Source organism: Salarias fasciatus, chromosome 23, assembly GCF_902148845.1.
Source record: "Salarias fasciatus chromosome 23, fSalaFa1.1, whole genome shotgun sequence".
NCBI classification, from domain to species: Eukaryota; Metazoa; Chordata; class Actinopteri; order Blenniiformes; family Blenniidae; genus Salarias; species Salarias fasciatus.
Genome location: NC_043766.1, coordinates 37,323,265 through 37,349,966, shown reverse-complemented (window position 1 = coordinate 37,349,966; position 26,702 = coordinate 37,323,265). Strand labels below are relative to the sequence as shown.

The 26,702-nt window shown below is 42.5% G+C and overlaps 2 protein-coding genes across 2 annotated transcripts in view; both read right to left on the bottom strand.

The window, feature by feature from the left end:
- LOC115382176 (NACHT, LRR and PYD domains-containing protein 3-like) overlaps window positions 1-26,702 on the bottom strand; it is a 1,518,151-nt gene that overhangs the window by 17,636 nt on the left and 1,473,813 nt on the right. Inside the window, exon 5 of the mRNA XM_030083864.1 lies at window positions 8,458-8,511. The gene's annotated coding sequence lies outside the window, so the exon portion shown is untranslated. The remainder of the gene's footprint in view (window positions 1-8,457; window positions 8,512-26,702) is intronic.
- Window positions 1-26,702, bottom strand: part of LOC115382197 (NLR family CARD domain-containing protein 3-like) — a gene marked incomplete at its 3' end in the record, with an annotated part of 1,183,065 nt that overhangs the window by 156,065 nt on the left and 1,000,298 nt on the right.

Sequence of the window (26,702 nt, the reverse complement as noted above, 5' to 3'; positions counted from 1 at the left end):
GTCATGCTCCAACCTGAGGAGTGAGGCCGTGGAGTGTCTGCCGGTGTGTATTTTTTTTTTCCATTTTAATTATTACATTTTTCCATTGGATATTCTGGATTATCAATTCACGGAGGCACCAGGACAGTGTGGTTCACCACCAGGGACTGGAGTCTGGGATTACATGGTGCCATGAGCAGTGTCGTTTTCGTTAACGATGACAACAACAAAAATATTTCCTCAACGCCCCTTTTTTCCGTGACTAAAACGAGACGTGACGAGCTAAAAATATCTCTTTAAAGACGGAAACTTGATGAGACGTATCTGTCATTTTCTTTAACGAGATGAGACGAAAATGTCGGTATTTTGACTTTCAAAATAAATTAAAGCAAATGCGATTCCCCCAGCTTGTTGACACAGATCGGCTGCTTTACTCTCAAAATATCAGTAATTCATGAGCTGCTTCCTGTTTGACCACGTCTGCACTGCATGCACCGGCCACTGGAGAGCGTGGCAGCAACTTTTGCAGGGGCTTGGTGGGAGGAATAGACACAGTGATTTATGTACGTACTTTAATCAGAATCCAGCAGAAGATAAAATAGAACGCCTCGTAGCGGGAGACAGAGGATCTGATCCAACTGTTTGACTGCTTGTTCTTACTGTGAAACTGCAACAGGAGCCCACCATTGATTAATGAAGATTTTTCTTTTCCCCAAGTACCAAATAAAATAATTCAGGTGCTGTCTTATTTTGAAGAAATGTATTTTCACTTTTGTTTAAAATTTGTACAGAGAAAATTCAGGTAAGGAGTACTCACAAAGTTGATCAAACTCAAGTTATGTTTGTCATTTCAGTTTTGAAGACTTCCAAGTGTTTCATACCTTCAAGTGTACCCAAGGAATTAATTTTGTTTATTTCAGTTGTTTTAATGGTAGTATTTTCCTAATAACCATCTTACACATTTGAATCATTTAACTTAATTGCTTTGTTTCACCTCGTTGTGTTGTGTTGTGCGTTACATTTAAAGAGAAGGGTGCTCAGGCATCCAGTGGGTGTTTTTTTGTTGGTGTCTTCAACATTAAACTGAAACACCTCCCTTTTGGCTTAAAGCATAAATTCATGTCTGCTTGTTATTCAGCCCTGCTGATAGGTGTAAATCTGCCTATGACCTTATTTTGTGCAGAATTTTGAATTAAATTGAACTGATTTGAATTGAATCGAATTGAACTGAACTGAACTGAACTGAACTGAATTGAATTGAATGGAAATGGGACAAATAAAGGACTTTCAAGTTATTTCACATGAACTGTAATCCATTTCCCTCACCGCTGAGACAAAGCACACCTGTGTGTGAAAGCTGATCAGATCTATTCACACCTGATTTCATCCGATCACATCTGATGTCATCGGATCAAATGACTGGGAAATAACTAAAAATGGCTGTGTTGTGCCTGGTGCTTCATGAATAAAGCTCAGTTGAATTGAAATCAGTTCTGATCACAGCTAATTGATCACAGTAGTAGAATACAACCCCATCACATGGGCAGCTTGGAATAAAATCCTTGCCAAGACTCAATGCAAGAACTTTATTAGGCCCGAGCCCCTGGCCTGCCAAGGGCGAAGGGCCTATTGTTTCTGCAACACAGACAACGACTAGTCGAGCGCGCAGCGCTCGACCTCAGGCCTTTCACACTCTCAAAACACACGATGACAAGTCGAGCGCGCAGCGCTCGACCACAGACATCATTCAACATGTCCAGACACACACACACCGACACGCACTCACACATACGCGTGTACAAACACAAAAACGCACACACACACACGAATTTTCGAGCGCGCAGCGCTCGACCACAGGCCTTTCACACACTCAAACGTACAAAAGTGACAAGTCGAGCGCACAGCGCTCGACCTCAGACATAGGCCAACATGTCCAGACACACACACCCCGACATGCACTCATACACACGTGTACAAATACAACAAACGCACACACACTCTCACACACAAACATGACTTGTCGAGCGCGTAGCGCTCGACCACAGACATTCACACTCTCAAACACCTCACAGACGCGTCGGGCTTGTCGAGACCTTTCCGAAAATATATAACATGTAGGCAAAATAACGGCAGAAAAAAAAAAAGCATATTGTTTTTGCAAAAAATATTATTCTTTCTTTCTTTCTTCTTCTTCTTCTTCTTCTTCTTCTGCTCTTTAAACTGGAATTTGACCCCCTGAACATGCTCGAAAACTCACCAAACTTTGCACAAAATTCAGTTCCGGCGAAAATTTTTTTTTAATATGAATTTCAATATTGGGATTTGAAAATTGGCTCTACAGCGCCACCTGCAAAACCCAAAATGCATTGCGTCAATGGGAGGGGGTCTGCAATAAACTTTGTCGTACAGCCACAAAATTCGGTTTACACATGCACCTTGTCATGACAAACAAAAAATATTATTATGACCCCGTCGTCAAAACAGCAGGAAAACAGCGAGCTGGGATTGAATTTTCAAAATTGCCGAGTCAGCGTTTTCCAAGGCGTCGTACAAAATGTTCGTTTTGATCGCGCGCTTCTCCAAATGAGCTGAAATTTGGTGGACACCATCTACACAAGTAGACAATTAAAAGTTATCCAATTCACAAATCTTCAGATTACGGTTTCCGCGTGGCAACGCCGCAAATTTGATGTCAAATTTTGTCATTTTTTCAGTGTGATAAATGGCTGCCATTTCGACATAATGACTCCAATCCAAACCAAATTTTAAACACTGATTAATCCTTCCTTCCTGGACACACAGACAGTGAAACTTTGAAAATCGGCATTACAGCGCCCCCTACAGAATCAAAATAAAATCTGTATGGGGAGTAAAATTCTTAGTTTGTCAGAAATGAATGGAATTTGGGTGATAATTCCGTCATGTTGTCCCGATCAAAAAAGCAAATGGTAACCATGTTGTAATATCAACGGTGTTGCCGTGGCGATGGCTGAAGTTCCCCATGTTATTGTAATGGGCCCAAGTGAAAAAGCTCCCATCAAATCAATTTTACTTGTTGCCATGGAAATGTGCCAAATTTGACAAACATCAATGAAAGAATAAAGCGGGGCGGGTCAGGTAAGCAGCGGGCGAGGGCCTTTTGACGCCGCTCGCGGCTTTAATTAGGCCCGAGCCCCTGGCCTGCCAAGGGCGAAGGGCCTATTGTTTCTGCAACACAGACAACGACTAGTCGAGCGCGCAGCGCTCGACCTCAGGCCTTTCACACTCTCAAAACACACAACGATGACAAGTCGAGCGCGCAGCGCTCGACCACAGACATCATTCAACATGTCCAGACACACACACACCGACATGCACTCACACATACGCGTGTACAAACACAAAAACGCACACACACACACACGAATTTTCGAGCGCGCAGCGCTCGACCAAGGCCTTTCACACGCTCAAACGTACAAAAATGACAAGTCGAGCGCACAGCGCTCGACCTCAGACATAGGCCAACATGTCAAGACACACACACCCCGACATGCACTCATACACACGTGTACAAATATAAAAAACGCACACACACTCTCACACACAAACATGAATTGTCGAGCGCATAGCGCTCGACCACAGGCGTTCACACTCTCAAACACCTCACAGACGCGTCGGGCTTGTCGAGACCTTTCCGAAAATATATAACATGTGGGCGAAATAATGGCAGAAAAAAAAATCGCATATTGTTTTTGCAAAAAATATTTAGGCCCGAGCCCCTGGCCTGCCAAGGGCGAAGGGCCTATTGTTTCTGCAACACAGACAACGACTAGTCGAGCGCGCAGCGCTCGACCTCAGGCCTTTCACACTCTCAAAACACACAACGATGACAAGTCGAGCGCGCAGCGCTCGACCTCAGACATCATTCAACATGTCCAGACACACACACACCGACACGCACTCACACATACACGTGTACAAACACAAAAACGCACACACACACACGAATTTTCGAGCGCGCAGCGCTCGACCAAGGCCTTTCACACGCTCAAACGTACAAAAATGACACGTCGAGCGCACAGCGCTCGACCTCAGACATAGGCCAACATGTCCAGACACACACACCCCGACATGCATTCATACACACGTGTACAAATACAAAAAACGCACACACACTCTCACACACAAACATGAATTGTCGAGCGCGTAGCGCTCGACCACAGACATTCACACTCTCAAACACCTCACAGATGCGTCGGGCTTGTCGAGACCTTTCCGAAAATATATAACATGTGGGCGAAATAATGGCAGAAAAAAAAATCGCATATTGTTTTTGCAAAAAATATTATTAGGCCCGAGCCCCTGGCCTGCCAAGGGCGAAGGGCCTATTGTTTCTGCAACACAGACAACGACTAGTCGAGCGCGCAGCGCTCGACCTCAGGCCTTTCACACACTCAAAACACACAACGACGACAAGTCGAGCGCGCAGCGCTCGACCACAGACATCATTCAACATGTCCAGACACACACACACTGACACGCACTCACACATACGCGTGTGGAAACAGAAAAACGCACACACACACACGAATTTTCGAGCGCGTAGCGCTCGACCAAGGCCTTTCACACGCTCAAATGTACAAAAATGACAAGTCGAGCGCGCAGCGCTCGACCTCAGACATAGGCCAACATGTCCAGACACACACACCCCGACATGCAGTCATACACACGTGTACAAATACAAAAAACGCACACACACTCTCACACACAAACATGACTTGTCGAGTGCGTCGCGCTCGACCACAGACATTCACACTCTCAAACACCTCACAGATGCGTCGGGCTTGTCGAGACCTTTCCGAAAATATATAACATGTGGGCGAAATAACGGCAGAAAAAAAAATCGCATATTGTTTTTGCAAAAAATATTATTCTTTCTTTCTTTCTTTCTTTCTTTCTTCTTCTTCTTCTTCTTCTGCTCTTTAAACTGGAATTTGACCCCCTGAACATGCTCGAAAACTCACCAAACTTTGCACAAAATTCAGTTCTGGTGAAAAATTTTTTTTAATATGTGTTTCAATTTTGGGATTTAAAAATTGGCCCTACAGCGCCACCTGCAAAACCCAAAATGCATTGCGTCAATGGGAGGGGGACCGCAAAAAACTTTGTCGTACAGCCACAAAATTTGGTATACACATGCGCGTTGTCGGGACAAACAAAAAATATTATTATGACCCCGACCTCAAAACAGCAGGAAAGCAGCGAGCTGGGATTGAATTTTCAAAATTGCTGAGTCAGCGTTTTCCAGGATGTCATACAAAATGTTCGTTTTGATCGCGCGCTTCTCCAGATGAGCTGAAATTTGGTGGACACCATCTACACGAGTAGACAATTAAAAGTTATCCAATTCACAAATCTTCAGATCACGGTTTCCGCGTGGCAACGCCGCAAAGTTGATGTCAAATTTTGCCATTTTTTCAGTGTGATAAATGGCTGCCATTTCGACATAATGACTCCAATCCAAACCAAATTTTAAACACTGATTATTCCTTTGTTCCTGGACACATTGACAGTGAAACTTTGAAAATCGGTGTTACAGCGCCCCCTACAGAATCAAAATAAAATCTGTATGGGGAGTAAAATTATTAGTTCATCAGAAATCAATGGAATTTGGGTGATAATTCCTTCATGTCATCCCGATCAAAAAAGCAAATGGTAACTATGTTGTATTATCAACGGTGTTGCAGTGGCAATGGCTGAAGTTCCCCATGTTATTCTAATGGGCCCAAGTGAAAAATCTCCCATCAAATCAATTTTACTTGTTGCCATGGAAATGTGCCAAATTTGACAAACATCAATGAAAGAATAAAACGGGGCGGGTCAGGTAAGCGGCGGGCGAGGGCCTTTTGACGCCGCTCGCGGCTTTAATTCTTTCTTTCTTTCTTTCTTTCTTCTTCTTCTTCTTCTGCTCTTTAAACTGGAATTTGACCCCCTGAACATGCTCGAAAACTCACCAAATTTTGCACAAAATTCAGTTCCGGTGAAAAATTTTTTTTAATATGTGTTTCAATATTGGGATTTAAAAATTGGCTCTACAGCGCCACCTGCAAAACCCAAAATGCATTGCGTCGATGGGAGGGAGTCCGCAAAAAACTTTGTCGTACAGCCACAAAATTCGGTATACACATGCGCCTTGTCGGGACAAACAAAAAATATTATTATGACCCTGCCTTCAAAACAGCAGGAAAGCAGCGAGCTGGGATTGAATTTTCAAAAATGCTTATTCAGCGTTTTCCAGGGCGTCGTACAAAATGTTCGTTTTGATCGCGCGCTTCCCCAAATAAGCTGAAATTTGGTGGACACCATCTACACGAGTAGGCAATTAAAAGTTATCCAATTCACAAATCTTCAGATAACGGTTTCCGCGTGGCAACGCCGCAAAGTTGATGTCAAATTTGGCCATTTTTTCAGTGTGATAAATGGCTGCCATTTCTACATAATGACTCCAATCCAAAAAAAAAATTAAACACTGATTAGTCCTTCCTTCCTGGATACATTGACAGTGAAATTTTCACAATCGGCCTTACAGCGCCCCCTACAGAATCAAAATAAAATCTGTATGGGGAGTAAAATTATTAGTTTATCAGAAATGAATGAAATTTGGCTGATAATTCCTTCATGTCATCCCGATCAAAAAAGCAAATAGTAACCATATTGTAATATCAACGGTGTTGCCGTGGCGATGGCTGAAGTTCCCCATGTTATTCTAGTGGGCCCAAGTGAAAAATCTCCCATCAAATCAAATTTACTTGTTGCCATGGAAATGTGCCAAATTTGACAAACATCAATGAAAGAATAAAACGGGGCGGGTCAGGTAAGCGGCGGGCGAGGGCCTTTTGACGCCGCTCGCGGCTTTAATTTCATATTCAAACCCTCCATTCTGATCTGATCTGAATGTTAATCAGATGAAGCAAACATAATCTGAATGAAGTGGCTATATGGTGCAAATTTAATCCAGTCACCATTTAATCACATTAGTTTTGGTCCACAGAACCACCCTATTGATATCATAAATATAATAAAGTATACACATTATTATAGGAGGACATTATTCACACTGCAACTAACAGTGATATCTTCAGCTTTATACTTTTTAAAAATTGTTGTAGATTAGATGAGATGATGAAGTCCTTTTCCCTCAAAAAAGGATTTTTGAATATTTCCTGGATGCAGGTTGTTTTTTTTTTCTTGAAATGTTATTATGCTGTCTGTAGTTCGACCAATTCCAAAATGTTTAGTGTTTCTGAGAGTAAAACTAATGTGTGTATTCTCTCCATCCTGCTCCATTCATGATCCTTATTGCTTTCTTTAGTAGAGAGACTAACCACTCATTTAATATTGTGATTCTTCATGAAGGTTTGGTTTATAAATGTGTAACATGTGATTTACAGGATGGCTGTTCATCTATTGTGACCCCAAGAAATCTGATTTGGGTAACACTTTACTTGAAGCACCCGGTATAAGACATTATAAGTAGCTATAAACACTCATAAATGATCATAATGCTTTATAACCCGCTATACAGCATAGGGTTAGGGTTAGGTCGTGATGTAAAAAAGCATTGTGATCATTTATGAGTGTTTATAACTATAGTTATACAGTGCAATAATGCACTTATGTTTTATACAGGGGTGCTTCAAGTAAAGTGTTACCCTGATTTGATTTACTCTTTCAATGTGAGCCCCTCAATCAAACATATCAATGTTGTTTTATTCAATATTATTGAACTCTTTCCTTTTTGTTAAGTCAAACATTTGCTGTTTTCATCTGTGTTCATGATTACAGATCAGAACCAGAACAGGTGTTGGCGTCAGCCGCCAACCACAAGCTGACGTTGTCCTCAGAGATGTTCAGACTCAGTTCATGGTGTTGTTACTCCACTACATATGTGTGTCAAGCAAGTCCCTTTGGAATAAAGACCTGCTTTAACCTGATCTGCTCCAGTCTGCTTCTGGGTTCATCCTGGTCTGTGACAACTTCAGGCTCCAACATCAACTCCATGATTATTAACTGTTATAAACCGACTCCTTGATGTCGTCCACCTCCTCTCCCAGTGCTGTTTTCTGGAGATGAATTATTTTTCACATGTGCCAGGTGATTTTAGTCAGTACGCTTTTTTCACCTGTCTGTTGATCTGTCATCTCTCCCCCCTTAAGTCTTTGACCTCTCTCTCTCTCTCTCTCTCTCTCTCTCTCTCTCTCTCTCTCTCTCTCTCTCTCTCTCTCTCTCGCTCCCTCACTTTCTCTCATGTGTGCGTGCATGTATATTTGCGTGTTCGTGTGTATCCATGTGTACCTTTGGAGGTTTAAAGTGTTTTTAAGTCAAAATAAGTTGAATTCTGGTCTAAATATAAATTGAAAAAGTGAAAAAGAACAAAGGAGCTGTCAGTTTGAAATGAGAGGCTGAAAAGTCTTCTGCTCTGTTCTGGAAGATTCTTACCTTCTTATTTTGATGACAGAATGGGTTTTTCATCTTTCACAGAAATCACATGTCCTGCAGAGAGGAGGAGGGAGGGGAACGGAGAGAAGAAACAGGGAGTGAGCTCAGTGTGTTTCTCAACAGAAGTTGACGTGACTTCAATATGGTCTCACTTCTGCTTCTCACCACAAACCACAGCAGACGAACAGATACAGAGTTCACACAACACGTCAACTCTCTCAGCTGAAGCTGGATAATTCTTGATAGAACTTCATACATCTACTGACAACACTTACATCTACATATCTGACAGTTTTTCGATAATTCCTCACTTGTGGGATGAATAAAGCTCGAGCAAATATAATCTATGCTAATCTGATTTGCTCTAACCTCATCAATATGAGTCCTCATCCTCATAACAACAGCAGTGAAGGTTCAGCAGCTGTCAGACAGTTTCTTGCTGTCAGCTGTTTGATGTGAACTGTAATCCATTCATCCAGTGTGTGGAAACACAGCGTGATGACAACTGTCTGAATGTGTTTCTGTTCTCATTCCCCTCCACCACCACCTCATCTAGTTCCAGCTAAAAACCTCCTGACCCTCCCAGGTCCCCACAGGTGTCCATAATGTCGGCTGGACAGACACACAGACACACAGCCAGCAGCCACACAGTCAGATCCAGTCCAACACAGCGTTGTGAAAGCTTTGTTGTAGCTGACAGAGATTCTCACCTGATCAACTCTCTTCACATCTTCTTCAGACTCTTCTGGAGAGAAGAAGCTGCTCTCCGTCCCTCCTCAGTCCTTCTGTCTGTCTCTGCTTGATGTGAGGACGCCATCTCACTGTCTCAACCCACACTCAGGGCTGAAACGTCACACTATTTCCTGTTTCTTGATAAAACACGCCCACTTCCATAAAAAACAGCCCAGATCTCAACCTCTGCAGGAACTTATGCTAAAACTGTAAAACTATGATGTGAGTACTGAAGAGCACAATATAAACGCACAACTGCTCTGAATAAACAAAGGAAAGATGCAACAAAAAGTGATTCAACACAAACAGCACAATCAGACAATCGTGTGTGTGAAGAGATCAGGAGGGGGGAGAACCGAGACAGGAAACAGGAAGCAAGTTCAGTCTGTTCCTCAACAGAAGTCGACGTGACTTCAACCTGGTCTCACTTCTGTTTTTCACCACAAACCACAGCAGACGAGCAGACACAGAGTTCACACAACACATCAACTCTCAGCTGAAGCTGGACTCTGTGTTCCAGTCCCTGTTATGTGACTCCACTAATCACTGGCTCTGCTGCAGGAGCTGCTGACCTGAGGTCAGTACCTCAGTGGTGCTGGAACCCCAGCGACACAGGTGTCTAAGTGAGAGTGTTTGTGTGTTTCACACAATATACCTAGTAAGTGTATTTGTTAGATGCATCAGCACCATGTACAACACTTTGTTTAATTGCTATGCAATGTGTGCGCACATTTTTTTCTTTGTGTGTGTGTGTGTGTGTGTGTGTGTGTGTGTGTGTGTGTGTGTGTGTGTGTGTGTGTGTGTTCTTGTATTTCTATCCTTGTCGGGGCCAAATGTCCCCACAAGGATAGCAAAACGTGGAACGACGTGCCTTGTGGGGACCTTTTTCCGGTCCTAAGTAGGAGAAACAGTGTTTTCTTGACCATGTTGTTGTTACTGAAAAAAGTAAAAGTGCAAAAACATTTCTTTAGGGTTAGGCTTTGTTGTGGTGTGGGTTAGGGTTAGGGTAAGGGTCAGGGTTAGGGGCTAGACATGAATGGGAGTCAATGGACGGTCCCCACAAGGATAGAAATACAAGACTGTGTGTGTGTGTGTGTGTGTGTGTGTGTGTGTGTGTGTGTGTGTGTGTGTGTGTGTGTGTTTGTGTGTGTGAGTGTGAGTGTGAGTGCATGCGTGCAGGATTAAGTTTCTGTCTCAGTGTGTTTCAGGCAAAAGAAAACCGAGCAACTCTATTCATTTGTTGTTTCAGCACCATGGACAGCACCATGTTTCCTGACGTGTCTTTGTTCATTTCAGAGTTTGTGTGTGTGTGTGTGTGTGTGTGTGTATGGACTGGCCTGACCTGGAAAACCCTGGTCCCTGAGGGTGCTGCACTGTACAGTGATGACCTTCACCATGGTTCACAAGACAAGCACAAGTTTGAAAGGAGAGAGCAACACCAGTCCCAGCACCACTACATTCTCCTGCCCACACTGCACAAGAACCATCCAGTCCAGAGCTGGCATTCTTGCCCACCGGGGACCCACAAGGATCAAGGAGAACAGTCATACTCGACAATGAGTGACATCTGATGGGGTGTGTGTGTGTCAGGCACATGATGTACTTAGTAATTGTAATTAAGGATGATACTTCCAAACTACTACTCAACTCCAGGCCTCCGGCCCTCAGACCTGCATGTTTGAGGCCTCTCCCAGTTGCAGCACACCTAATTGCAATAAGGAACTCATTACTGGACTTTTTTTTTTACAACCCTGGTTATGAAATCAATATTAGACTGAAGTGTGATAAAGCAAGGAGAGAGAGCTAACTCCTGCACGTCTGTGAACTGCAAGGCCTGGAGTTGAGTAGCAGTGACATCAACAGTGCTAGGTTCTGTGTGTGTGTGTGTGTGTGTGTGTGTGTGTGTGTGTGTGTGTGTGTGTGTGTGTGTGTGTGTGTGTGTGTGTGTGTGTCGTAGTCGAGATTGACCATTTCATAAAATTGCATTTATTTGAATGTTCCAAAATTCCAGTGACGAAACAAAAATACTTGCAAAGTTTGACAACACAGTTACCTCGACTTCTTTTTGTGATGCCACCTTGTGTTTTGTGGCGTATTATTGTCATGTAGTGATGTGATATATTTTAGGTTTTAAAGGGAAGTAATTGCTTGTCTATTTGTTCGGATTGGAGTGCATCATTTCCATTGAACTTCCAACACACAATATTTGCATTCGATACTCATAGACCAGCTGCAAATATATTGTTATTCTGACTGACTGACAAGAGTTTTTATTAGCATTGCTTCTCCTCCCACAATTCTTAGTCAATTTCAAACGTTGAGGTATAGAAACGTTTGGCTTTTCAGGGACTTTCCTCCCTTGAGGCTTTTTTCACCTCTGCATCAACGCTTGTATTTACTTTGGATATTCACTCTTTCGATTTTATTATGTATCACTAGATACAATCCTGTATCTAGTTGCTATTGCAACAACACATCATCAGTAGGGTAAAACTAACCTGTCTCACTAGATGTCGGTCGCATTACGGCAAAGTATTTCAACTATGTACAAGAATTTAATCTTCTGTCATTTTCTGCTTTGTCATTCCAGGTGTCATCAATAAAAGACGATGAGTTTTTCCGGACTAAAGTCCCTCAAAACGAATGCTTCTATGATCAAACAAAAGGACTGTGCACAACTTACAAAGGAAAAAAAAATCTCTGGGCTTCAGTGGACAAATGTGATTTCAATAAGACTCTCGACTGTTTATCCTTTCTGTTAATTCGCCTTCAAACAAAATCAACTGAGGACATTGGATCATCCAGGCTGATTCCTGCCTTCTGGTGCCTTAGATACTGTTGCTTTGAAGACTGCCCAGTCACTGTTACTGTGACTGTTGAAAGTGACAAGGAGTTAAAAGCCAAAGTAGCATTGAAATGCTGTGAGAGCTTTCACATCTCTACAGAACTTAAGGAACATAAAGATAATTCAATTGATAAGATTTCAATATTATTAGTACATACTTCTGTAATGTTACAAATTTTGCTCTATGTGATGTTCACCATATATTCCATATAACAGAGAGAGAAAGAGAGAGAGAGAGAGTGTGTGAGTGTGTGTGTGTGTGTGTGTGTGTGTGTGTGTGTGTGTGTGTGTGTATTCATGCAAGTTCTTTTGTGTGTGCAAACTTGCAAACCACATTGTGACACTAACTGCATAGTGTGTTCTTATCTCTGAACCACTAACTTCTTCCTCAGAAGACGCACGCACGCACGCACACACACGCACGCACGCACACACACACACACACACACACACACACAGAGTATTCTGCTGCTCACTAAACACACATTTCTTGTTTTAAATGCATGTCTCTGCAGGTCCTGTAGAAGAAGTGTGACAGCAGCTTCCACCAAGAGTGACTCAGGAAAACAGATCAACATCCACAAACACACACCTGTTTCTAAAGTACAGACACACAGACCTTCCTTTCTAACTGATTCTATAATCTATCAAATCAGAATTCACTTCTCAAAACGCTCAGTCACTAAAAAGTCTCTTTTCTATATTCCGACAGTATTTAAATCAAAATGCTGACATTAGAAAAACTTTTAAACAGAGAAGAAGAGTCAGTCAGACAGACGAGAGAGAAGCTTTGCTCCCAGCTCCATGTTCCTCACCTCAGATCAGCTTCATGTTGCCGCTGGTCTCCGCTCAGTCCTGCTGTCTGTCTGAGTGTGTCTGATGTGAGGACGCCGTTTAAATCCACCTTCAGAGTGACGTCAGGAACCAGTCCAACCAGCCACACAGCAGCACACACACATGTGGAGGCATGAAGAAGGTGTGGCTCCATCACATCCCAGACCTGCCAACACTGAACTCAGAACACAAGAGAGATTTTCAAGGGAAGCAGTTTTTACTCTCTACTCACACCATCCTCACTCTGATAGAAACAAAATGACTTTATATCAATCAATCAATCAAAAAAAATTATTTAGAGCACTTTCTAAAAACCAAAAGGTTTTTGGCTGTGGAAGCTGCCACAGTGCCGAAGAAAGTACCATTGAGCTGCAGGTCATTGAAGCCTTCCAGAGAAAGAACTGCAGCAGCAATCTAGAAAAATAAGAGTCACAAATAAAAGCCAGTCTGAACAGGTGGGTCGATTTAAAAAGGCCGAGGTCAGTGGTGGTGCGAATGTCGGTGCCACCATCTCGGAGCAGCGACAGCAAAAGAACAAAGGAACAGTCACCCCATTGATTGTATCTGGACCCTGAAACTTCCAACAGAAACTGACCAGAAGAACCAGGGTCCTGCCATGCTCACACACATTTCAAATCTCAGACAGGTAAGAGGGAGCCCGGCCACTAACGGCATTGAAACAAGGAAGAGCAGTTTCAAATCCACAGTGACGATCAAATGTGCCTCAATGAACCTTCTAGAATGACTCTAAAACTTTCTTGAACCCTAATACGTTTAAAGTTAATTTAATCCAGTTCTTCAGCTGTGGATCCTGCACAGAACAATAGTCTGATAATATCCACACTTATGGTCGTTTCACATTTTCTGCTGCATTTCATGGCTGTAAGACATTCATCATTTATCACTTTTATGAATCTCAAACACATTTTGCTTGTGAATTATTGAAGTTCAAAGAAAAACTTGTTCTGAACCCTGACAGAGTCTGGACAGTGGGAAAGAGAGAGAGAAAGAGGGATTGAAGGAGGGCAGAGGGACAGAGAGGAGGAGGGTTGGAGGAAGATTTGTGTATCTGTGTGTGCATTTGTTTGTATATCGCCTGAGCGCCTGAATGTTCAGGGAGTGACGTAATGTGTTCAGACACATTCTGATCTGAAGCAGATAAAACAAAGTAGTGGAAACACTCCTGAGTTCAGCCTCACCATATGTGCTCACATCACCAGAGATGCATTTTTTGGAGACTAGCATTTTTTGTTATTTTCCATTAACATTACATAATTATACACATATCAACAAATTGTATGAACATTTAACACCCCACCCCTTAATGAAGGAAATAAAGGAAGACCATTAACTCTGTCACAGCGCAGGTAGGAAGGACCCACGCGCAGGCAGCACAGGTTGAACAAAAACTCCTTTATTTCCAGGACAAGGATCTCAGGGAAGGGTTGGTTCCAAACAATTTTCAGTGTCTAAGAGAGCATTACTTTATTAATCCCAAACTCCCAGAATTTCCCATTTTGGGATTAATAAAGCAATGCTCTCTATACTCTAGGCAAAACCTGTTTTATAATCATGATCACAGTCTGTGTCCAGTCCTTCATTGCATTGTTAGTTCAACAGTTCCTTAGAATGTCCAAGTGCATACAGTGCAGGACAGAAATCAAAACGTACACCTGTGTCACCTGTACAATGTGTCATCATTCAAAACACCTGAATTTGAGGACAACTCCACAGGACATGAATTAGAGTACCATGCATTTCCAGCATTATGATTAATCTAATAAACCAATTTTAAATAATCTACTTGGTGTCCAGTAGAAGCAGTGTAATATTTTGAATTTCATCAGTCTCACTCGGAGGTCTCTGGATAAAGTATTTGCACATATTTCCACCCAATCTTGGTCATCAAAAGAAGCTCCCAAATCACTTGCCGAAACACATAACAGGTTTTATTATTTCGAAGCCTCCTGTCCTCCCCCAAATATCTTGAAAATCATATTGATTTGAGCTGCTGTTTGTGGGGCCTGAAAATATGATCTAAAAATCCCCTTCAGAGCAAGACGGATCTGCAAATATCTCCAAATATGATTTCTGCCCAACCCAAATTGTTGTGATATGTCCTGAAATGATTTCTTGCCATTCCCACAATACTAGTCCCCCAAGGTGACCCATTCTTTCCACAGGAAGGGAAAGTTATCAATACACACCTTCGGATCATGTCAGATACTTGACATACAGTTTTGATACGAGTCAGTGTCTAACATTTTTTAACCTTTCCTTCACACCCCCTGAAGATGTGATATAATAGGATGAAATTTATTACCCTTCCTCACCTTGGTCAACAGGCAGTTTGTTAAAGGTTGGGGGGCTGCTGCAGATTCATCTATAGAAAACAATGGTGGCGCCCTTTCTGGAGGCAATGCCCAATGCACAAGGTGTCTCAGCTTGTATGCATAGTAATAAAATACTTGATTGGAATGCCCAAGTCTCCCTTTTTGTACAATCTGTTGAAGTTTGCCAAGATGCATTTGTGGATGCTTACCACTCCGTAGGAAATATTTACAAATAATTTAATATTTCTTAAATTAACTCAATGGACTCTGTACGGGAAGAGAATGCAGTGTTGGGGTTTACGTTTGGTAATTCATATTAAATTACTAAAGCATGGATTACCAAAGTAATTGTTTACTTTAAATAATTTTATTACATTATTAATTTGAGTAAATTATCATTTACTAATATGGGCGATATTCCAAATTTTGGCATCGATCCGATACCAAGTAAATACTGGGTCAGTATCATCAATACTGATACCGATCGTTTTTATAAGTTTTTTTTTTTTTTACATTTTTTAATTTTATTTTACATACATCACAGGCAGCAGTTTAGATGTCTGGCGCTTTAAAGTAGCTCCTAAAGGGACGGAGATTTAAATCAAATAAAATAATTTTTATAAACTAACACAAGAATACTACAACAATGTCAACATTTCAATAAATAAAATAAACAAAATAAATCTTTTTGAATTTTTTACACACATAAAATGTCAATACGAGAATATAACAATATAAAAAAATGTAACAATATCAACAGTCCAACAAAAAGTATCATTACTCATAGGTATTTCTGAAAAATAAAGTCAATAGTGCAAAATACTATTGGCTCTTTGCTCTTTTGTCAATGAGCTTATGCCCTGAGGTCCCCTTTTTGGCCCTGGATATCGTGAGAAGTTATACTACAGTAAATATTAAAAAAAAAAAAAAAAAAAATTACCTGAAAATGCAAACACTAAACTTAAAAAACACACACATGCTGCATCAAGACAACCACACAGCACCTGGTTCAGAGTCACACACATGCTTTAAACAACTCCAGTCATCAGTGCAAATATACTGTAAACCAGGGATGGGCAATTGGCGATCCCCCCCCCCCCCCCCCCACACACACACACACACACACACACACACACACACACACACACACACATTAATTAAAAAAAAAAAGTCTTTTGCTGCACACATTCAGTTGCAATGACATACTTTGGCCACCAGATGGCACACCCTCTGCATTATGTAACTTGCCCATCCCTGCTGTAAACTATAGCTGGCTGTTATTCACAGTTCCATTAACACAATCAGGATTTATTTCAATTGACTAAATATATGAAAATAGTTTAATCACTGCTAAAATGACATCTTTGACCACCAATTGCACCTTGAAAAGCAACATAAAATTATGCTGGAAATACCAAAATCTTTACTTGACTTTTCTAAAACAGCTCCCTGGATATTCTTGAGGCTTCTTAGGCAGAGACCTCTGTCTCTTTGTCGGGGGTCTGGTCAATCGGGGCTCTCCCTCCGCCTCCGTCCGTTTACGCTGCTTTTAAATGTTTGTGAAGTTTGGTGGTGTGTCCACAGCAGCGAATTACCTTCCTGCACACATGACATGATGCAGTGTCTTTGCTTGAGGCTGTGAAATAATTCCACACTGCGCTTCTTTTTAGGTCATCACTTTTCTTCTCTCTCTCTCTCTGCTCTGACACCGGCAGTGAAGAGCAGAGGGAGAAGGGGAGGGGCGCAGAGCACCTGAGTGAGCTGTTTGCACACGAGGGCCAACAGAGAGGCTGCGCTAAGGAGCAGAAAACAACAACAAAAAAAAAGCGATCTCAACGTGCTAGTATCGAGCCGATACCAAAACTAACTTTCGTATCAACACTATCAATATTTGGATCAATCCAACCACCCCTACTATCCAAGTCATTTATGGCATAATTAAACTCACTCGTGGTTGAAATGTCACTGTGTTTCCATTCTGTCAATGAAATCCATCGCCCACTTCGAGTCATCGAAGCTCTTGTATCCCCCATTGTACTCGATCTGCAGGGTCACAGGGAAAAGCAAAGCAAATTTGATATTCTATTTTGAATGCGGAGGGCCTTTTTGCATTCTCTGAACCACTAACGTGTAGCTCTTGCAAAGTCTGGAAAGATCCTTCTGACTGCAGCTCTCATTTACTCCAAGCCACTCTCAGAATCATCTCCCTGTCCCCCGACCACAGGAAGCACACCAGGATTGCCCGTGGTCTCTCCCCAGGGTTTGGCCATGGTGTGGGGGGGCAGTGGGCCCGTTCAGTCTCCAGTGACCTCGTGTCATCCTCCTTACCAAGAACCGATCGCAACAACTGACCAACAGACGCCATCATATCTCCTGCCGCTGCCTTCTGGTATTCCCACAAACCGGAGGTTATTGTGCCGGCTGCAGGTTTCCATATATTCAAACTTGTTGCAAAATTCATCAACCTCAGCCCTGGTAGCCACTCGGTTTGCTTCCAGGTAAGGTAAGGTAAGGTACGGTAAGGTAAGGTACTTTGTTGGTCATAATACAGTGAATATACAACGAAAGCCACTCCAGCCTCTTCTCCACGTAGGTACTGCAAGCAGTCAGCGAGGACAGCTTCCCCTCCACCAACACAGCAGTGTGCCGAATCTCATCCAAGCTGGCCAAATCCCCTGAGATCTTCTGCAGTGTCGTAAAAATATTTGCAATATCATGAGCAAATTGCTGTGGTTCGAAGCCAGTAGCCTTGCCACGGTCGCCATCTTGGGAAGCATTTTGAGATCAAATTCTTCTTAATATCTACGGATGTCAGAAGAAAGCACATTAAGCAGAGAAAAGCAGATCAGCATAGCAGAGTCTATCACAGAAGCACATATGAAGAGGATTTGACCTTCTGGAGAGAAAGGGGCTCCCAGAAGACTGATGAATGGCTGGAGAGATGGGACGGTGCTGCACGGACCCAACAGACTGAAGACACAAGGATGCTTCAAAGCTGAGCTGCAGCTCAAAGGGAAAAAAAACACTGATGATCTAAAAAGATCTAAAGACATTTTTGGCTCTTCCTTCAATCAAAGCTTTAAACCTAATCAAGCAGATTCAGGGGTGGACACCTTAAGGCTTTAGACCCCTCTGTTCATTCTGGCTGAGGAAATCTGAAGGAGCCATACAACATACAGTCAGAGCCATATGCTCTCTCCACCGCACACAGGAGACACCATGGGACACCAGAGACTCATCTCCGATCACAGAGACTCAGATAATAGTGACATCGCAGGATTACACTCACTTAATAGTGAGCAATTTTCATGTGTAATTTCAAAATAAAACACAGTTCAACATCAGAAGATTGTCAAAAACAACACCAAATCCCCAGATTTGAACTTGGATTAAGTCCATAATTCCAAGTTGTTATGAAGTCTTTCTGCACTGCAGTCATAATACACCACCCCATTATTAAACTCGGTTAATATGAAGGAGTTCTGATGTATCGTTTCAAAATAAATCACTGTTGAACATCAGACGATCACCAAACACTGGCATTGCTGTGGGGTCCGTGGACTGGAGGTCTGTGGCTCTGCTGCGGGGTCCACTTTCAAAGAGGTCCTCAGTCCCCCTGACTTCTGGATGAGACAGATTTAGAAACTTAAGCTTTATGAAAGTGAAGCCAGTCCTCCACTACCTTGTTGAAGCCTTCAGCTCCAAACCTCCACCTGCTGACAGGAGCAGCAGCTCCGTCCTGCAGATAGTCTGAGGTAGGAAGGTGTGATCAGTCAGTAGGAACAGTCGTAAAGAGCTGAGGAGTCGCCGAATGAGAGGAGTTCAGCTGTCAGGATGCTGAGGACTGGAGACGCCACTGGATAAAGGTCCAGTTCCAGAGTTTGACTGAATCCACAGTTCTTCCTGCAGCCACTAGGGGGCTCCAGGACGCCAATCATTTCACTTACTGCACAGCTCAACTGGGAGATATTGATCTACAATACTTCATCTCTCTTACAAATATTAGTATAATTTTTTTTGCAATATTTAAAGCTAAAACAAAGAGTTGTGTTTGAAAGAGACACTACAGTAATGGGATCCACAGGTGATTTGGAGTAAATAGGTAAAATAACCTGCAAGCTATTGAGAAAAAAAACTCTTTTTTCATAAAAATGTTAATAAAAATTATTAGGAACATTCCCAGAGCAAGCAAAGAGGTATGTCTGAACCACACTGTGTAGTAATGTGATTCGCAAGTGATTTGGATTCAGTAGATCAAATGACCTGGGAGTTATTGAGCTAAAATACTGTATTTTTCATAAAAATATTAAAACAAAGAGAAATCTACTTCGCCAGCGTCTCCACAACCTGAGTTTCAGTTGGTGACTACGTGAGTAGTTTCAAACCCTCTGATTGATTGATTGATTGACTGAAAGGCGTTGATGATCTGTATTGATCTCTTTTTGGGGACAACAAAGGAGGATGGAGTTTATCTAAAATAATCAGATTTTCTGGGAGGAAAATGTTGTATTTTTATTAAATAACATTTCAATTTTTAAGTTACTATTGATCATTGATTATCAACAATACTCAGCACTACCCATATGCCACCCAGCACCACCCATCTGATATCCTGCACCACCCTCCACCACCGAGCGCCACCACCTGACATCATGTTCTGGTACTGAGCAGCACTCAGGTTTAGTCTAATGACTGGATATAACATTGGAAAGGATCAGGAGAGTGAGATTATCCCAGTGTGGAAGTTTGAATTTGCTCCTGGTCAGAGGTGTTGACCTTTGAACTCTGACTTCGGTGCCTCTTGATTCCCATTGAAATGTATCCAGGTCATTTTTTCAGATACTTGCAAATCAGACATTTTGTAGGACAGTCACTAGCCAACATTGACACTCTGCCTGTGCAACATGACTTTTATGAATATTTGAGAAAAGCGCCAACCTCAAAGCGTTTAGTTTCACAGTTTGTTCATCTCTTCTCCAGGCCAGTTTCATCGAACCATTTTAAAGAAGCCTGGATGAGAGATACAAGTTCAGAAATCTCAGCGGATCTGTGGGATAGGGCATTAGCAGGGATTAAATCACGTTCTATAAATGCAAGACTACAATTTATACAGTTCAAAATTATTCATCGTTTGCATTACTCAAAGAGGAGGCTGAACAGATTTTTTTCCCTCTGTCTCATCATTATGCGACAAATGTAAGGCCAGTGATGGTACATTAGCTCATTTGTTTTTCTTTTGCCCAATGCTAAACACATTTTGGACTGAGATATTTCACTTATATAGCATCATTTACAAAAAACCCTAACACCTGATATTCTTACAGTAATACTTGGATGTTCTAATGAAACTCTTTTGTGTTCCCAGGCAATTCAACAAGCTCTCATGTTTGGTATGATTGTTGCAAAGCGTGTAATTCTGAGAGAATGAAATGGTTGAATGATATGATGTCATGTTTGAGCCTTGAAGAGATTCGGTATAAGTTGTCTAGCAACCGTGATAGGTTTTCAAAAATATGGGGACCTTTTATCGGTCATATCAAAAAGAAGAGGATGCAATCTATAACCTCGACAGACGGATTGGTAGTCGGCTCATCTTGAACTACCGAGCTACATGGACTTGCTTCATATGGACTGAATACACTAATAATTTTTCCCTTATTATTTTTACATTTTGGCACTGGCACTGTTCTTTTGTGTTTTGTCTTTTTGTTTGTTTGTCTTTTCATTATTATTAATGAAAAACTCCAATAAAGAAAATATGTAAAAAAAAGAAATGTGTCCTTTTAAAAAGTGATTAATATGTGCTCCTGGACACGATTCAAGAATTTATGTGACTCCTCACGACGGACTGCGGGCAGTGCACGCACACACATGTACACACACACACACACACACACACACACACAAATGCCAAACTTCAAGCCTCCCTCATTGTCTCCACCCCTTGCTAAACTCCACCCCTTGGGAGTTTAGGCTTTGCTTAGGGAGTATAAAGCAGTCCAGTGGGAGGGGCTTAGGGATTGTAAAGCAGCTGAGTGGGAGGGGCTTAGGGAGTGTGAATCTTCCTAGTGGGAGGGGCTTAGTTAGTATAAAGCAGCCCAGTGGCTTAGGGAGTATAAAGCTCCCAGTGGGAGGGGCTTAGGGAGTATAAAGCTCCCAGTGGGAGGGGCTTAGGGAGTATAAAGCTTCCAGTGGGAGGGGCTTAGGGAGTATAAAGCTCCCAGTGGGAGGGGCTTAGGGAGTATAAAGCTCCCAGTGGGAGGGGCTTAGGGAGTATGAAGCTTCCGGGTGGGAGGGGCTTAGTGAGTATTAGCAGCCCAGTGGCTTAGGGAGTATAAAGCTCCCAGTGGGAGGGGCTTAGGGAGTATGAATCTCCTAATGGGAGGGGCTTGGAGAGTATTATGCAGCCCAGTGGGAGGGACTCAAGGAGTATAAAGCTGCACAGTGGGAGGGGCTTAGGGAGTGTGAATCTTTCCAGAGGGAGGGGCTTAGGGAGTATAAAGCAGTGCAGTGGGAGGGGCTTAGGGAGTGTGAATCTTCCCATTGGTGGGGCTTAGGGAGTGTGAATCTTCCCATTGGGAGGGGCTTAGGAAGTATGAAGCTGACCAGTAAGAGGGGTTTATCGAGTGTAAAGCGGCTAAGTGGGGGGCTTAGGGAGTGTGAATCTTCCCAGTGGGAGGCGCTTAGGGAATAGAAAGCAGTGTAGTGGGAGTGGCTTAGGGAGTGTGAAGCTGCCCAGTGGGAGGGGCTTAGGGAGTATAAAGCAGCAAAGTGGGAGGGACTTAGAGAGTGTAAAGCGGCTGAGTTGGGGGGAGCTTAGGGAGTGTGAAGCTTCCCAGTGGTCTATTTCTTTAATCACTGGAGTTTATAGAATAGGCAAGTGAAATGCTCAACTTGGACGATGTCATATTAGTGGAGACGTTTTGGGGAAAGAACCCCAACACAAGGTGGAGAAGCCAATGGGTGGACCAGAGCAGGAAGAAGCTGCAGAGGTGGAGCAGCTGCTGGGTGGAGCAGAGCAGCACAAATGAAATATCACAATGTGCTGATTAGCTAAGGTTAGGTTTTTGTCACATCCTGCAATGTAAAGTTTTTCCTCTTTTATTCGTGTTATTTTTTTCCTTTTTGGATAATTTTTCTCAAGGATGTATGACGAACACTTTAGACCTTTTATTTTGAAATCTGTCAGTGGAATATCATGACTATCATTCTTAACCACTGAGCAAAGCAGCCTCCAGTTAGTCTCTGTGACAGGAAGCAATCGCCCTCTTCTGGAGAGAAGACTGAGTTCTCCTGTCCAACAAATCACAGGTCTTCACTCCTTGTTTTTTTTAACATGTTATATTGAAATCCACACTAAATGTGTTCCAAAAGTGACAACACATTTTATTTTTTGACATATCCCCTCTCAGACTGTGAGGACGTCAATCTCTGGGACTGGAGGTCTCTGGTTCTGCTGTGAGGTCCAAAGTCAAGTCAAAGTCTCCCGTGCTAAGTGCGTAGGGCGGCGCCTATCTCCGAGTCGTAACCCCAGGCCACACAGCTACTGTGAGTAGTAGTGGAAGCTACAGTGGGGGGGTTAGGCCTCTGGTAGCTCTGTGTATTCGACTCCCTACTATATATGCCGAGCACCTGGCTAGAAGGCAGTAGGTACCATTTTTAAGGTCTTTGGCGCCAACCCATGACCTCCCGGTTGTGAGGTGGATGCTCTACCACAAGGCCATCACTCCGGTCTGTGAGGTCCATTGTTGGCTATATCGGAAGAGGTCTGGCCTTGAGAAACTAAACCCTGTCTTTGACATATTTGGACCTCAAATGGACTCCATGTGGACCTCAGAATTACCCCAATAATTAATTACCCATTATGCATTGCCAGAAGTGCAATTTCACCGTCAGGACAGTAGGGGTCAGTGTCTCCATTCAGCTTCAATTAATGGAGACCTGAAAGCCTCTTTATCAACTGTCTGCAAAACTGATCTCCCCAAAGCCTGGTATACCCCCTGGTGGCCACTCTGATGAACTGCTCTAGTGAAGTTACTCGCAGAGCAGATCCTGATCCTGGCTCCAAAGAGTAGGTCTTGATCCTGGACCGAGGAGCAGATCCTGATTGTGGTTCCAAGAGAAGGTCCTGATGTTGGCCCCAGGAACAGATCCCCATCCCAGCTTCAGGAACAGCTCCTGATCCTGTCCTAGAATCAAATTCTGACCTGGCCCCAGGATCAGATCCTCATCCTAAAACAAAACAAAAAACAAAAAACAAACAAACAAACAAAAAAAAAAGATTTTCATGAGAATTTATTTAGAAAAAAATGTGGAAGTAAATTTTCAGACTAAAACATCTTTAAAAAAACAGTTTATATGAAAATAAATAAAAGGGTGGAGTTGGAACCCACACACACACATACACAAACACACACACGGCTGTGAGCGGACTCATCACCTGAACTCACCTGTGTGTGTGTGTGAGTCAGGGTGTGTCAGCGTCTCATGAACTGTCAGCGTTCCAACATGGCCATCAGTCATGTCGAGACGTGAAGCAGCTCAGTCAGTCCGGCTCCGTCTCCATGGAAACCACCTCCGGCTCCATGGACACCACCTGCAGACGCCATGACAGCCCTGTAGTTCTCATGTTACTCCACTAGTTGGTGGTGTTTGCTTTTGTAACACACACACACACACACACACACACACACACACACACGATGCATGCAGGACCTGGACCCAGGGCAGGAGAATATAGACCAGGACCAGAACCAGGAGATTATAGGTGACTCTGCTATCAGCGTCCTCCAAAGCATGCTGGGTAATGTAGTTCTTCATCTGTATCCATCACAACACATACGGAGGGAGAGTTTTCAAAAAGCTTCTTTTTTTCTGTTTTCATGGAGATTAAACTTTTTTTTTTTTTGAAAAGTTGCATTATTCCCCATTTCTATGGAGATTCAACATTTTCAGAAGTTGCATTTTCCTCCATTTCCACGCAGATGGAGCATTAAAAAAAGTAACATTTTGTCCCATTTCCATGGATATGGAGCACTTTTTAAAAAAATGCATTTTGTCCCATTTCCATGGGCATGAAGCATTTTTTTAAAAGTTGAACTTTGTCCCATTTCCACGCAGATGGAGCATTTTTTTAAAGTAGCATTTTTTCCCATTTCCATGGACATGGAGCACTTTTAAAAAGTTGTATTTTGTCCCGTTTCCATGGGCATGAAACATTTTTTTTAAAAGTTGCACTTTGTCTCATTTCCATGCAGAGCGAGCATTTTTAAAAAGTTGCATTTTGTCCTGTTTCCTTGGAGATGGAGTAGTTGTGTCTTTGTGCATTTCCATGGCAACAGAGTGGCACTGGCTGTGATTTGTCAACACTAGTTCAACAGCCTGCCCACTAGAATCCGGTCCACTGCTCCACAGTCACATTCCTCTCGTGAGACGACGCAGCAGGCAATTAAATCGCCGGGCGTGCCTGTGCAGCAGTGGAATGCCGGACGTGCTCAGACTAAAAATAGGAACAGATTGACGTTGGTGAACTCATTCCTCAGCAGGTGCCATTGCTCCCTCCGACAGAGAACAATGTACACTCTATTGTCTTGATCAGTGGGTGGAGTAACCCAGAGCGTCCAGGGCTGATGGTTTGAATCCCTTTGCTGAAAAATAAGCAGGGTTTGAAGCCCTGCACCAAAACAGCCCGGGTTTATCTGCTTAGTCCTCTAAAAGAACCAGGCTTTGAATCGCTGCACAAAAAATAATCAGGGCTTAACTACCGACCCCTCTAAAGAAATACAGTTTGAATATCCGCACAAAAAAAAAAAAAAATTTTTTAAAAATCAGGCTTTACAAAGCTAGCCCTCTATCTAAATGAACCAGGGTTCGAGTTTCTAGCCCCTACTAGAACCAGTTTCAATAACTTACCCCTACTAGAACCAGGGTTCGAGTTTCTACACCCTACTAGGTTTCACACAGACTGGCCACGCCACGGGTTTCTCTCCCCCAGACGATTGTTCTGCCTGACCTCCGAGGAGGCAGGAAGGGACTTTCCAGGTCCCACACCCGGCCAGCCAGCACTGCTAACGGCTAACAAAGGAAGGGTTAGGCCCACAGATCAAGACAATGGAGCGTGGTAACTATCTGGGCTTTAGCATAAACAGGTTTTGCCAAGCGCAGAACTATTTGTTCCATGATGTGTGGTTTTAATTGAGATTTTTTTTCTGGTTAAGATGAAGTGAGGATAAGTTGAAAGTCTGTAAACTAATGATCACTTCGCTGCACCCAACGATGGGTTTGCAAGTTAATCTTTGGTCCTAAACTGTAAAACTTCAGCCTTCAGCATCACACCAAAACATCACCTGGTTAATCCAACATCTTCCACCTGGTCTGAGGTGATGGACAACACAGATCATGGAGACTCATTTTTGAATTAGCTTTTACAAAGTTGCACTTGAGCGAGGAAACGGGCTTCACCCCCTCTCAAGCTCTCTTTTGTTACTGAGCACATGTACCAAGCACATCCCTCTGATCCGCCATTTTAACTGTAGTCTTTGACTGGTCGCCATGTTGATCTATAGTCAGGGTTAATTTTGTCAACTAAAACTTAAACGAAAACTATTCGTTGATGACCCTTTATTCCGTGACTAATTTGTGATGAGAATGTAAATTCAATAAGTAATGACAACAAAAACTAAAACAAAAATCTCTGGACATTATGAACTGACAAAAAATCTGACATTTTCTGCTGTACAATCTAGGTTACAACCATCCTCAGTGCTGTGATTATTGTTGATGCTGTTATTCTTCTCCTCCTCCTCCTCCTCCTCCTCCTCCTCTTCTTCTTCTTCTGTGGTGTTTTACGGCAGCTTGCATCCCGTTCGTTGCATTACCGCCATCTGCTCACTATGATTGTTGCTGTTTATAACCAATTGCCTATTTTAAGATTGTTTTTACAGAAAGTAATCAAAAATTTGTGAAGTACATGTATTTCACTTTTCCTAACAAGCCTTATTTATTCATATTCATAATAAAAGAATTATCTGATAAATTCAATCAATCAATCAATCAATTTATTTTTGTATAGCCCAGTATCACAACAACAGTTGCCTCAGAGGCTTCAAGATGTTACATTGGTTGGTAAAAATAAAAACAGTGAATAAGCATAATGTTAATATGTCAAATTCACAATAACGAGACAAAACGAAACAACCACCGCCTTAGACCCTCACATCTGGCAAGAAAAAAACTCCAAAAACCCAGTGGGAAAAGAAGAAATCTTGGGGAGAACCACAGTATGGAGGGATCCCTCTCCCAGGGACGGACAGCTTTGGCAACAGCTAGCATGAGACAACAAGAAGTAAAGCGTGGTAAAAATTCGAAATTTAAAAATCTAAACATAATTAAATATATGCTTACAATGGAGTTTTTACAACCATTAAAAATATATTTTTGCAGAATTTACTACAGTACAACAAAACTGTCAAATTTCATCAAGACTAAAATGAGACTACAAC